This window comes from Triturus cristatus, chromosome 1_2 (genome assembly GCF_964204655.1).
Source record: "Triturus cristatus chromosome 1_2, aTriCri1.1, whole genome shotgun sequence".
NCBI classification, from domain to species: domain Eukaryota; kingdom Metazoa; phylum Chordata; class Amphibia; order Caudata; family Salamandridae; genus Triturus; species Triturus cristatus.
Window position 1 is genome coordinate 1,141,459,722 of NC_140580.1, and position 13,908 is coordinate 1,141,473,629.

The 13,908-nt window shown below is 46.7% G+C and overlaps 1 protein-coding gene across 2 annotated transcripts in view; it reads left to right on the top strand.

Moving 5' to 3' along the window:
• CCDC180 (coiled-coil domain containing 180) overlaps positions 1-13,908 on the top strand; it is a 592,866-nt gene that overhangs the window by 305,930 nt on the left and 273,028 nt on the right. The window lies entirely within an intron of this gene.

Sequence of the window (13,908 nt, forward strand, 5' to 3'; positions counted from 1 at the left end):
ACATGTTGCGGATGTTTGGCTCGGGTGTCAATGAGGGTTTCATAATTGTTTCAGCTTGCTCCTCCACTGGGGGAGTACTTCCCCTAGGGGTTTACTCTGCTCAAAGGAGATCTTTGGTTGCCTTGCGTCCGCTTTGCCCATGGCTCGCTGTCGTGTGACAGGGAATGGCATTGTGTCAGATTCTGACTCTGTCTTGCAGTGGTGTGATTGCTCGCAGGGCCTTCCTGCTAAAGGAGCAGCCCCTTTGTCCTCGCAGCAATGGGGTCCAGCAGGGTGTCGGCCCCAAAACTCCCTCACTAGGGCACAGCGACAGGGGGTCCGCTCTCCCAGCTGCTCGCGGTTGCAGATGCTCTCCACCCAAGATCACTTCTACGTCACAGGATTCACAGCCAGTGCAGGCCCATCGCGGATGGCGGGGGGTAGAGAGGGCGACAAACAGCCTCTGAACTGCCCCCTCCTACTTCCAGGTCAGTCCGTTGCACCCAGACGTCACCTCTATCGCAGAGGATGTAGCCGCAGCAGTCTGGGCCCCGCGGGTTGGATATACTCAATTGGTCCCCATGGCTCCTGGTCCTGCCCCTCAACGCACTCCTGTAAGTCTGACCGTGCTGCGTGCCGCGGTCGGGCCCGTCAGGCTCCGCTCCTCCGGGCCATATGCTTCACTCTTTGGAGGGGGATGTTGGGTGGTCACTTTCACAGCCGCAGTCCCGTGCCCTTCCAACTGCCACTGCCAACTCTCGAGTCCCCTCCCTGTGCTCTCCAGGGGGCCAGAGATCCTCACACAACGGAGGTCAGGAGGGCTCAACCGGGAGAGGTCCAGGCAGGCCCGGCCACAGTACAGTGGACCTCTGTGTTCGCGTCACCTTTCAGGCCTCCTCAGAGCTGCCGCAGTGCCCTATTGGGCGATGTCCCGGCCGACTTCCCCCCCACTCGGGCGCACCCTGGCTCACCTCAGCTCTGGTCACTCGGAGCCTCTGCACTCTTGTACCTCTTGAGCCTGGGGCAGGGCCTGCCGACGGGCAGCCTCTCACCGACTGGCAGTGGCGGCTTATCTCAAGCCGTGCCGTCCATGGTCCGCTCATCGCAGCTGCCCCTGCACACACCGGTCAGCCTGCTGTGTACCTCCAGGCGTCCGCGTTGGATCCAATCCTGGTACTCCGGCTCAGCTCAGACCAGGGCAGCCATCTTGTCTTTGCATGTGGCACCCCCGTCTTTGCTCCATCACCGATGCCGGCCCCGTCTGAGTCGGTCAGCCTACAAACAACGGCCGCAGCAGATACTCAGAGACACCATCTCACGTTTCCGGGCTTCGATGGTCGCCCGAACTGCGGGATAATTAACGGATGAGCAGTTCAGCCTGCAGAGCCTCACTAAGTGGCGGCCATCTTGCAGCCGTCACTCTAGCGCCCTCCTCACCCAAAATAAACATTTAATGTGAAAAAATACATAATGGATAACGGATAACGGATAATGGATAATGCTCCAATATTGCCACCTTTAGACATTTACAAACTACTACGTCATTGTCCCTGTGGTGTATGATGCCTCCAGAACCCCTTGATGGCACCATATTAGATTGTTATCCATTATGTGTCCTCTCTCTCCATCTCTCCCTCTCTTAGAGAGCTGGAGATGGAACATACAAACAATTGCATTCAGACAGGATCAGACTGTTGTCATGAATGAATTCCTCTAGGCACCTTTTAACGTCTCCTGTTCATCAGATGTTCAGGATTTCTTAAATATGCTTCTGTTGCTGAGACTCTCCTGACACTTTCAGTAATTTGAGCCTAGCAGGAACAAGTGGGACCGAACAGCTGATAAGTGATCTTCTTGCTTTTGGGTGATTACCCAGATCAGTGGTTCTTAACGTTTTGACTTCTGTGGACCCCCACTTAATAATTGCCAGAACCTGGGGACCCCCAGTGAATCATTATTGTAATCTGGGGACCCCAACTGAGTTTTTACTGGAAGTCGGTGAACCGGCCTAAATATTTTTGATGATTTGGATCACAAAAAATACACAACAAATACAGAAACAGGCATTCATCAAATACACAAATGATGAAACATTTTATTTAATTTGCAAACAAATATAACAAAATCTAAACTTTAATAGGAAGTTTGGAGCATTTCTTAATTTAATTGAGACCACTCATTGTATTGTATATATTATTTGTAAAGCGCAACTATCACTCTGTAGGACTATCTTGGCGCTATGCAGAAACAAAATGGATGCTGCTGCCGCAAATGTGGATAAATTAGATAAGTGAAAGGCAGAGTGAGTCAGCGGCTCCAAAAATCCAGGTCCATGCTATATTCTGTTTGATGCACTTGTGCTGCTCCCAGGAATCAAGCTGAGGGTACTCATTTAATTTTAATCGCCAATTTCAAATTCCTTAACATTTAAAGAATGTTTTAAAATTTTAAGTTGTACATTTTGCACCTTTTTTTCATATTCAATTTATTAATATTATTTAATTTTCTAAGCAGTCGCGGGCCCACAAGAAGGGTTCAAGGGCCCACAGGGGTCCCCGGACCACAGGTAAAGGACCACTGACCTAGATGATTTCTGTACTTGGAGGCTGTCAGCCTTTTATGGGCATTGTAAAGTGTTTTTTTTATCATACTGGACCTTCTCCGCTGTAGATTTCTCGCTGCATCCCTCTGCCTGAACTCAAGGATTTTGGACAAATGTATTCTTTGGCAAGATGACGGGGACTAAGGCATGGTAGTGGTGGTAAATGCAAGTTTGTGCAAAAAGTAAAGACTTTGGGATAGAACTAATCAGACAATAGGAAAGGAAGCTGGAAAAATAATATAAAACTCTAGACTGGTGAGGTGGAAAGTAGGAAGGTGGGTGAGATTGAGATCATGTAACATTGAAAGAAAGAGAAGATTACGAAAAGTGAAGTGTACAGGAACAGCAGATATAGGCAGGGATTAAGAATGCTACCTCTATTTAGTCTCTGCTGAATTGACCCATCATTGGAGCTCCCTTCAGAGGGTAGTGTCCTGATGGTGTGCCCACTTTGGAAGAAATTGGCTAGATGCATAGGAGCAAGGCGACCTGGTTTAATCCTCTGTGAGGCAGTACAGATTTACCCAGGCCAACCCTGCCAGCTCTTTCCGAAGGCAGGAGCACCGCACTGAGAGATGAGCATTTAATGAAATGGATAGAAAGATATGTGGGTGGGAGGTAAGAAGAGAAGTGAGGAAGAGAACACAGATGGAGACAGGAAGGCGGTCAAGAGAGATACACTTGGGCTGGTAACAACCATGCCTTGGTTGGCGAGAAGGGGGAGAACATGGCGGCCGTGGGCTAAGCGGTCGCTTGCTGTGCCGGTAACGCTCCTGCGATGTCTCGCTAGAAACCTCGCTAGAAAGTGCTGAATCTGCTGGAATGTGCTGAAAATCTATGGAAACTCGTCTCAGGAGTTGTACCAGGACCTACGCCGACAATCCTAAGAATTGTACAGTATTTTACAAGTTGTTAAATATTGCTGCCTCATTGCCGACCTGTTTACCCGGGGATGTGTTTGGCCGCGTCAGTGGACCTCCCACGTTGTCTCGTTGCCGCCTTAGAGTTGAGGAAGGAGCGGAGGTTTGCGCTTGTCGGCTGTTTTGCAGTAACCTTTCCCGAGGTGTATCCAGGAATAGAGTGGGCAGAGTCAGCACTAGGCGGGCGGCAGGAGCTGCCATACTCACCGCACTCACGCTGGAGAGGGAATACGAGGCGTCAGGGAGGCTGGAGGGAGAAGTATCTGTTACGATGGTGAGCAGCAGCAATAGCGGTTTGTGCCAGACAGATGGTGGGACCGAAGAGACAGAGCTAGTAAAGGTACCGGGGGTCCAAGAGCTCCAAGATAAGGGCAGTAACATCAAAGGGCCTCAAGCTGGTAAACTTCTGGTGTCTCACGCTGCACCTCATTGCCTGACGCGAAAGGGAGTCTCTGCATAAAACAAACTAGCCCACAGTCGTAACGTTCCGCCAGAAGCAAAACAGGTTGAATTGGAGAAAACTGGCAAAATAGCAAAAACCTCAAGAACCCTAAAAGCTAGGTCTGGTAAAAAAAATAAGAAAGGCGGGGGAGCGCGTGTGCCCGAAATACAGGAGGCACAGGGGGCACAAGAGTTTAGGGCGAGTTGTGTCTATAAAGAAACCAAAGACATTAATAAAGAATATCCGCAAAGTAAGGGATCACTTGGTGGAAAGCCAGTAGGAGACATCAAAGATAGTTCCTCTCCTTATCGTGTCTATAAAGGGAAGGGCACAAAAAACACAAGGAAGAAAGGCTTTCCCTCAGATCCCAAGGTGAGAGTAACGCCATCCTTGAGGTCATATTTTAAAGTTCTTCCTCAAATGTTGGATGTGGTGAGACAGGGGGAGTCTCTCAGGGAAAGTCGAGGTCAGTCTGGCTTGGAAAAGCCATTTTCTCACCCTGTAAGCATGTCAACAGAGCGTTCCCTGCCCCTGACTGCCCCTAATGACTGTTTGGTCACACTGCCTACTGCTGACTGCCCACTGCTTACAGCTGGTTCATTGTTAAAATCAACAAATCTACATGCGATGCCTGATGAGCAATTGACCGCACAGCCGCTTCAGATAAATGCCTCCGGCTCCCCAGATTTAACAAAAAGCAAAGGGGATGCGAGCTTAGACGGTCCAATAATGAGTGCTGATGTGGTTAACCCGGGTGGTGCAGCTTCAATGGGAGCAGCGGGAGCTATTGAGAGTGATAATGAGGTAGGGGGTACGGCTCCTGGTGATCCAGGAGATAAACCCCCCTCAGGAAGCTCACTAGAATTGCTATTTTTCACAATGGCATCTGAAATCAAAAAGGGATTTGCAGTTTCGTAGTCAAATCAGGGAGATATTAGACTTTTCTGCCAGTCCTTGGAAAAAAGTTTGATATCTTAAGCTCCAGGACGGTAGCTTTAGAGAACTCCGTGGAAGAACTTAAAACGGATTTGGGAGCGGTTAAAGCCGATATTTTAACTCTAAAAAAGGAAGAGGCCTCACTCCGAGATCGAGTGGAGATGTTGAAAAACCATTCTAGGCGCAATAATTTGCACCTTCTGAAGGTACCGGTAGGAAAAGAGTAAGATGACCTTAAATCTTTTATTGTAACCCTCATTAAGGAAGCAGTGGGGATTGAGGAGTCGGAAGAAGAGTTAAGGTTAGATATACAGAGGATTCATAGAGGCCCCTTTAGGAGACATCCTAACAGAATAAAACCGAGAAAAATCCTAATTAACTTTCTTACCTTTGAATTAAAAGAGAAGATATTAACGGCTGCTCTCAAATTGAAATCGTTGAAATCGAGAGACTTTACTTTCGAGATTAGGTCGGACCTCTCACGAGTCACTTTAGACCGTCAGTGGGAGCTGGGAAAGAGAATGGAAGACTTCAAGAAACTGAGGGCAACTGTCCAACTCAAATTCCTGGCCCAATTGAAAATTATGCATAACAATAAGATGCACAATGTACAAACAGTGCAGGAGGCAGACGATCTTCTCGAGAATTTAAAAACCTTAAACAACTTAGGAAGTACCAGCTTATAAAAAATGTGGGTATGGTAGTATATCTGTTAGAGTTTGGGCAGGGAGGTAGAAACTACTCTCAGAAATTCCACCATTTCAGCAATCTAAGTCAATGGACACATTAGTAGAAGATGAGTTTTTGAAATCTTTAACGACATAATCTTACATATTTAGCGGGGTGTAGCACTAATATTAGGTAAAAATGAGGTAGAGCAGGGCTTACCGGCAGGCAGAATCTGGACTTGTCCAGGTAAATAGGGGAAGGATTCTCCAGGGGGAATTGGATGGGATGTCAGGGTGGTGTGGAGGTAGCACAGGTGGAGGAGCAGATGGGTAAAAAAAGAAAAAAAAAATCCTCTTTCGACTTCTAACCCCAGTATGTTTTATTTAATGCTGTTTTCGGTTTGGTGCCGATACTTTATGGGGTGAGGTTGAGTATAATTGCGGTCCCTTTAACCCTCCATGAGAATGCTTCATTGTTTATCATGGAACGTAGATGGCCTCCGAGTTAGGAGCAGGAGGGAAAAAAATCTTTCAGTATTTAAAGGACTAGCTTGCACAGATAATCATCCTGCAAGAAACCCACCTTATTAAAGAAGAAATTATGAAAATCTGTGGGAAACTTAGGTGGGTAGAACACTGTCTTTGTTCTGGTCAATCGGCAAATGTTAGGGGGGTTGCTATTTTAATCAAAAAACAAGTGGATGTTAGTCTTTTGAAGGTTTTGACTGATGATAGTGGCAGATGTGTTATAGCTAATATCTCTGTAGAAAGTATGCCAATCACAATAGTTGGGTATTATGGCCCAAATCGGTATGACCCCTCAACTTTGAAAATAATTTTCTCTAATTTGCTGGGGCTGCCTGACACGTTAATTTTTGCAGGGGATTTTAATATAGTATTGAATCCTATACTGGATAAAACCCCAAGCAGTAGGGCAAATCTCCCATCTAAGTCTAGAGCCTATTTAAAAACTATGATGATACAAAATGCGTTAGTCGATATCTGGAGGGAAAGGTCGGGCACCCAAGTTGGGGTGTCTTTTTATAATAAAAAATATAGACATAAATCCAGGATCGACTACTTTTTAATAAGCAACGATCTTAGAGGCAACATCCAAGATATAGGTTACTTGACCCCCCATCTATCCGATCATGCAGCAATCTGGATGGACTTGAAATTAGCAAAGGGTCAGGTCATTTGACCTTACCCTTCTTTTGGATGAGTCTGGAATTGGTTATCTGTCTCAGGAGATACAAATTTTCCTACTTTCAAATCCTTTTTGAGGGGTTTAGTTACCAATAGGATGTCGTATAAAAACAAGCAGTATAGGGAAGAAATATCTATTGAGAGACAAATGAAGGAGGTTGAAAAGAAGATCATTAAAGAAATCAATCAAGATCAAATTCAGCTATTAATAGCAAATTTGGACTCTCTGAAAGCCAAACTAGATAGTACAGTTCAGGCTAGAATATCTAATAGGTGTGAGGTGAGCAAGCTTGCCCATTTTGAATACGGCGAGGCAGCAGGCAGATTACTAACCTGGAAGGCCAAATCAGACAGAGTGCGCAATTTGATAAAAACAAATAGACGATGCAAATACTAAAACGAGTAACGAAGAAGAGATAGGAGATGCTTTCCATACCTTTTTAAAGGAACTATATGATGAGGATAATAGTGTATGTGAGAAGTTGGCCTGATGTATGATGTCACTAGTTCTAGTGTACACCTTATATCAGTCCAAATACCCTTATGGTGATTGGTTGTAAAGTCAACCTTATAGACCAGCTATCCTAGTGGTAGCATGGACAAGAGCAGTCTTAGGCTAAACTCTGAATGGCATGTGAAGCCAGCTGTGATACCATATATAATCCCTTGAATACCAAATGAAAGGACACCACAACAGATATATATATAAAATAAAGTGTATTTATTCTAGTCAAACCCTCAGCACTCTTTATGAGATTAGAGGTAAGTACAACACAGTCTTATTTAAGCATACATTAAGTCACACAGGTAAGTAATACAGTTAGGCCCTAGGGGCCACGCAAACCATATACTAAGTAAGTGGTATAAGGACCACTGTCACGGAAATAGAGTAGGCCTAGGCCTAGGGAATCGCTGGGGCTACACTACACTAGCGTTAGTTAGGAAGTGGGAGGCCCACGTGATTCGTGTGCAGAGTGGAAACACTCACGCGTAATGCGTAAAAGTCACTAGCAATAGTACAGTTTAGAAAACGATAGATTTAGGACACTTCCGGAGTAGCTAGGAAGTCGAGACTGGAAAACTAGACACTAGGATAGTCACTATCCTGATGAGCACCGGAGTACCCAAGTTACCTAGCCCACAGGCTGCGGGTGCATAGGGGTGAAGATGCGTCGGTTTTCGTCGTCGACTCCTATGGATGCCTGAAGAAAGATGCTGACAGGCAGTCAGTGAAGAGTGTCCGGTGGATCCCAAGGCTGGGATCAAGAAGAGAGGAGACCTGCAAGCAGAAGGGACAGAGTCCAGGTCACTAGCCAGTGACCACGTGGAACCAGGAAGGAACCAGGCGATGTCGTGAAGATTGCAGGTGAAGGTGAAGCTTGTCGCTGCAGCCAGGAGGACCAGGAAGCGTCGAGGACGACCAGGACCAGAAGGCGAGCTGTCCCACGAAGGCTCTTGCTGTCGGCGGCGTCGAAGCTGGACTAGGACTCACCAAGCCTTGGCAAGCGGAACCCACGAAGAACGGAGGACTTGCTTCTGGTGCAGACCAGGAAGGTCTGGGGTGCTTCTTCTTTGCAGAGAAGCGGGAGCCAGTCTGGAGGAGCCAAACCAGCGCAGAAGATTTCAGGGTGCGTCGTCACAAAGGCCACTAGCCAGCGGGCAAGCAACCGGACAGACGCGGCAAGCAGGAAAATGCAGAAGGGCCCCACGCAGGACTCGTGGAGTGTGGGGGGCTGATCTTCGGTGCAGATGATGCTTGGGGTTGGGGCTTCTCAATCCCCGGTGCACAACTTCGAGGGTGCCTCAGAAGCTGCGCTTGAAGTTACTAGCCACTTTTCCCAGGTAGCCGGTCCCACGTCGCTCGTCGCCTCCACGGATCTCAGCTCTGCTGTGGATGTGGATCAGGGTCGGAGAAGTCTGGAAGTCAAGGCTCTGGTCGGGCTCTGCAGTCGGTTCCTCGTAGAACGTGGGCAAAGCAAAGGGTAGTCTCTTGATGGTGCCTGTTTGCACAGGGTAGCCACTCCTTGGCCACAAGGGAGATTCTTCAGTCTTCTTCTTTCGTCGAATGTCGAAGGTCCAGAGTTTCTGTTCAAGTTGCAGGTTCAGGATAATCTAAAGTCTTGAGGCCCAACTCCCACTCTTATACTAATCTGGGGGGCTGGGATACCTGCTAGGTCACGCCTTATGGGTGGGACCTGGGAGGGGGTGGTTACACCCACTTCCCTTTGTCCAGTTTCGCGCCAGAGCTGGGGCTGGAGTGCCCCAGCGCCGGTTTGAACTGGACTATGCAAGGAACACCTTGTGTGCCCCAGGCATGTCTCATTCCTTTCAGCCCACCCTGCCCCAATACACTAAAGGCTGTCTGGGGAGGTGCTAGCACCTCCCCAAGCAGGAAACCTATTGTCCAGGCCTCCCTGGCTGGGATCACTCCCAGCTGCAGGAGGTCAGACTTGTGTCGTGGCAGCAGCATCCATTTTGTGATGCTGAGGCTTTGGTCAGAGGCTAGCAGTGAAGTATGATTTTAACATGCCTTTCCCTCTAGAAGGGGGGAATAATATCCTCATGTCCAGAAATGGCATGGGGGTATTATTCCACAGTGTTAGACACCTTACACGACATGTTTCGATAAAGCCAAACCATAGTTACCATAACCGTCTAAGATTATAAGGCACTTTAAGAGTATATGGTAGGCTATATCATAGAACAGCTATAAGGACTTGGTTCCGAAAGCTGCAGACAGGCTCAGCTCATGCTAGAGCACCATCTCACATGTTACCAAGCACTCTGCCTCCAGGATTGTTAAGGCCTGCCATAGGAGTGACTGATAGGTACACATGTGTCTATATATAAGGGTAGATATAGGCATACTATATCTAAGCAAGGGGTGATTACACGACCTTGCCCCAGCTGAGTGATCAGCCAGTTGTGTCTGATTGGAAGGCCAGACCAGGGGTGGCATAATACATGCTGCAGCCCCTGGGGAGGCCTAGGGTACACCTATGCCCTGGGTACCTAGGGTACACTGTACAGGGTCCAATAAGGTGATCCTTACCAATTGGGAATGTACCTAGGGTACATGGAGTCCATTTTAAAGAGAGAGCAGACAGCCTGAGACCCTGAATGGCAGGATCTCAGGCCAACTAAGTCGAAAAACCAGCTAGACACTAGGCAAAAAGTTGGGGGTAACCATAGTCAGATATCCACCTTCCTACAGTGTAGACATCACATCGGCAAAGGATTGGTTAGAAACGATCCATCTGCCAGTTTTGGAATTAACCAAACGAGAGAAGCTAGAGGTGGAAATTTCTCATCAGGAAGTTAGGAAGGCTCTTCTAGCCTGTAAAAACAGGCAAGGCGACAGGGCGGGATGGCCTTCCTGCCGAAGTGTGTAAATCCCTGGGCGAGGAGACCATGGTTTTTAATAAAATCTTGATAGAAGGGGCTAAACCACCGTCCTCATGGGGAGAAGCAAATATCACTCTGATTTTAAAACCGGGTAAACCAGCTACGAAGTGTGGGTCATATAGACCTATTTCCCTTCTTAATTCTGTCTATAAGGTTTTTACCAGGATTGTGGCCGACAGGTTGGGTCCAGTTGCAGGAGACCTATTGCATACTTACCAGAAGGGTTTTATGAAAGGCAGGAATCTTTTTGATCTAACACACGACCTAATAGCTGCGATAGATTTTGCCTCGAATTTTAGTCTTCCCTTGGCAGTAATGACACTAGATGCAACAAAAGCCTTCGATAGGGTAAATTGTAATTACCTTGCTGCCGTATTGGAGAAATTAAATTTTGGCCCAAAATTTCGGCAAACCATAAACCTCATATACAGTGACCCTTCGGCAAGGTTGGTGGTCAATGGTAAATTGACTAAACCCTTCAGTATCAAGAGAGGAACTAGACAGGGCTGCCCCCTCTTTCCACTCCTCTTTGATTTGTACATCGAGCCGTTTGCTCGGTGTCTCAGGGAGGAGATAGCTATCTTACCATTTAAGAGTGGCACATGGGAGAGGAAGGTAGCCCTTTATGCAGACGACATTCTTATCTTTTCGTCAGATCTAGAGTCATCATTTCCTTCAGTAATCAGTTTAGCTGAAGAATTTGGTCGAGTCTCTGGCTACGAGATCAATGCAGAAAAGACCGAGATCATGACCTGGAACCTGCCAAAGGGCAAACACCATAATAAAGATGAGATGAGGTACATAGCTAAGGTAAATCTCCTGAATTCTCTAAAAGAAAGTCAAAAACTAATGAGATCTTGGGCTCACCTTCCCTTAACTATTTTAGGTAGAGTCAATTTGATTAAAAGGACAATTCTCCCAAAGGCAACATTCCTTTTCAATACCATACCACTACATTTTGACAAATCAATAATTGACAGATTCCAGCAGTCAATTAATTCATTTGTGTGGGCATATAAGTCAACCAGGATTTCCTGGAAAAAACTAAGACACAAAAGGGAAAAGGGAGGTCTCGCACTTCCAGATATTCAGTATTATGCATGGGCGTTCCAACTGACCCACTCGAGAATGTTGCTGAAATCTCCAGATTTATCAGTTAGAGGGAAGATGTTTAAAGCCATGTTAGATCAGGCGGGGCTTCCGCATGAAGGCTTCCTTTTTAAATATGGGGACAACATTTTTTTTAAGAAAGTAAGGCTGAAGGTTTTATGGGGTGCGGTCCAAATATGGGCCAGAGTTAGAGCAGTAATGGGTATCGAATACTACTCAAGATTAGCTCCATTGTGGGACAGCCCTGGGAAACTGAATTGTCTAAAAGATGCCCTATTTATTTATTTATTTATTGGGCTTATTGAGCGCGACAGCTACCCAAAAAGGGTTTCCCGGCGCTATAGAACACTGGAGCAAAAGAATGAAGGCAGGAGAAGGTCATAAGAAAGAGACCGGAGCATGTTACTGGTTGAAAAGCCAGGTCTTAATGGCTTTGCGGAAATGAATGTAGCGGGTTTCCAAACGGAGAGATTGTGGGAGGGAGTTCCAAAGCTTAGGGCCTAAAAGGGAGAAAGATCTTCCTCCCATCCTTACTCGGAGAGTTTTGGGAACACAGAAAAGGCCTTGAGTGGAAGACCTCAGGCAGCGAGCAGGCATGTAAGTGTGCACTAGGGTTTGGAGGTATCTAGGGGCATTGCCCCATCTTATTCTATGCATGAGGCTGAGAGCTTTGAATTTGACCCTATTTATAACTTTTAGCCAGTGAAGCGCCTTAAGGTGACCGGACATGTGTTCCCTCCTACTGCATTTGCATAGCAGTCTGGCTGCAGCATTTTGAACCAGCTGGAGACGTCGCATGACTGCCTGTGTTACCCCCAGGTAAAGAACATTGCCGTAGTCTAAGCGGGAGGTGATAAGGGCGTTAACCACAGACTTTTGTGTGTCGTCTGGGAGCATCCAAATGATTTTTCTAAGCCATCTCAGAATTGTAAAACAGGTGGCTGTGAGATTGTTAACTTGTGGCTCCATAGTGAGGCCATTGTCAATGGTAATTCCAAGATTACGGACTTGTCGCGACGGGGTTGGTAGTGGGCCCATTTCAGATGGCCAGTGTCTGGAGTTCCAGAGGTTTTGGTTAGGACCCACTATTAGAACCTCTGTTTTGCTGCCGTTGAGTTTAAGCATATTAGTGCTCATCCAGGTGGCGATGTTCCTAAGGCCTGTCTGCAGGAGGGAGGGGGAATCATTGTCACAATTAGATAGGGAAAATATAATTTGTGAGTCATCGGCGTATGTAAACATTTTGAGACCAGCTGCTTATGCCCTAGCCATACCCTTAAAAACAGCAGGGCTTTTAACATGGGGTGAATTAACGGAAGATGGCTCTCTCCTTTCTTGGGCAACTCTTAATGAGAAACTGGATGAAAGCATGTCCAGATTTAAATATCTACAGTAAAGAGTTGGTCGCAGAATCAAAAAACACCGATAGGGCGGGGAAATGCCCTAGAAGAACATCTGGTAATAAAGCTAGTAGGAAAAAAGGAGGTATCATCTTTCTATTGGGCAATCAAGGAAGCCATAGATGGGGCTTTTAGATTGGCGGTAGAATTATGGGAGGAATTAATTCCAGAGGTAGATTGGGCTGAGCTCTGGCAGACTTCGTATGGGACTCTATTTTCAACGGTGAAGCCAGCATGGCTGAGAAGAAACCACTATTTCACCACTCACAGGGCCTATTTATCCCCGGCGAGGCTTTCTAAGATGTCTAATGGCCCACCAGCTAAATGTAAAAAATGCAACATGGGAAGAGCCCCGGACACACATATGTTTTGGACCTGCCCTGCCAATTCGGAATACTGGGAAAAAGTGGGGGCTAGCATAAAGTCTATCCTAGGACACCCATTATGTATCACACTCAGTCTAATAATTTTTGGCATCCAAGAGGATATAACTGGTGCTAATAGAGGTTTTCTGTTTTTTGCTATATTGCTGGCCAGAAGAGATGGGCCGAGGTTCTGCCCCCTACACACTCTGACTGGCTTTCTTCATTGTATAGAACATCTAAGATGGATTTGGCCAGACTAAAAAATAGCAAGAAGAGAGCCATTTGGGATTGCCTGGTAAACTGGACTCCAGCTTAGATAGTCATCACGATCATGCTTTTGTACCACCTTTTTGTCATCTTTCTTTCTTTTTGTCCTATGATTAAGCCTCTCGGGAAGCTCTCAGATTGTGCTGGACACTACCGATATCACGGGTGTACTAGGAAACGGTGATTTAAGGGGGGTGCCCCGCCTACAATCTTTTGTCCCTCCAAATCAGGGGAGAGTATGACCACCCTCTCCTCAACAACGAGAGGTCAGCGACAGGTAGGAAGCTTGTGAGTCCCTGGTAGGCGGGTGAAAAACGGTCGGGCTGGACCCCAAATCATCAAAGTAAATCCTGCCTCTCCAAGTGAGTAACAGTGGCAACTTGCAGATTACCAGTTAGCTGGGGTCAGAGGCGAATGAGGGGAAAAAAAAAGAGAGATACACTTGGAGATGGGAAATGGAACATAGAGATTTGGGAAAGAAAAGAGAAAGAGCAGGAAAGAGTTACATAGATCAAGAGAGATATATAGAAAAAGATACGAGGGAGAAAATGTAAGATAAATGACAGAGGAGGAAGATGTGACTCAAAGACATTTGATTTGGAAATTTG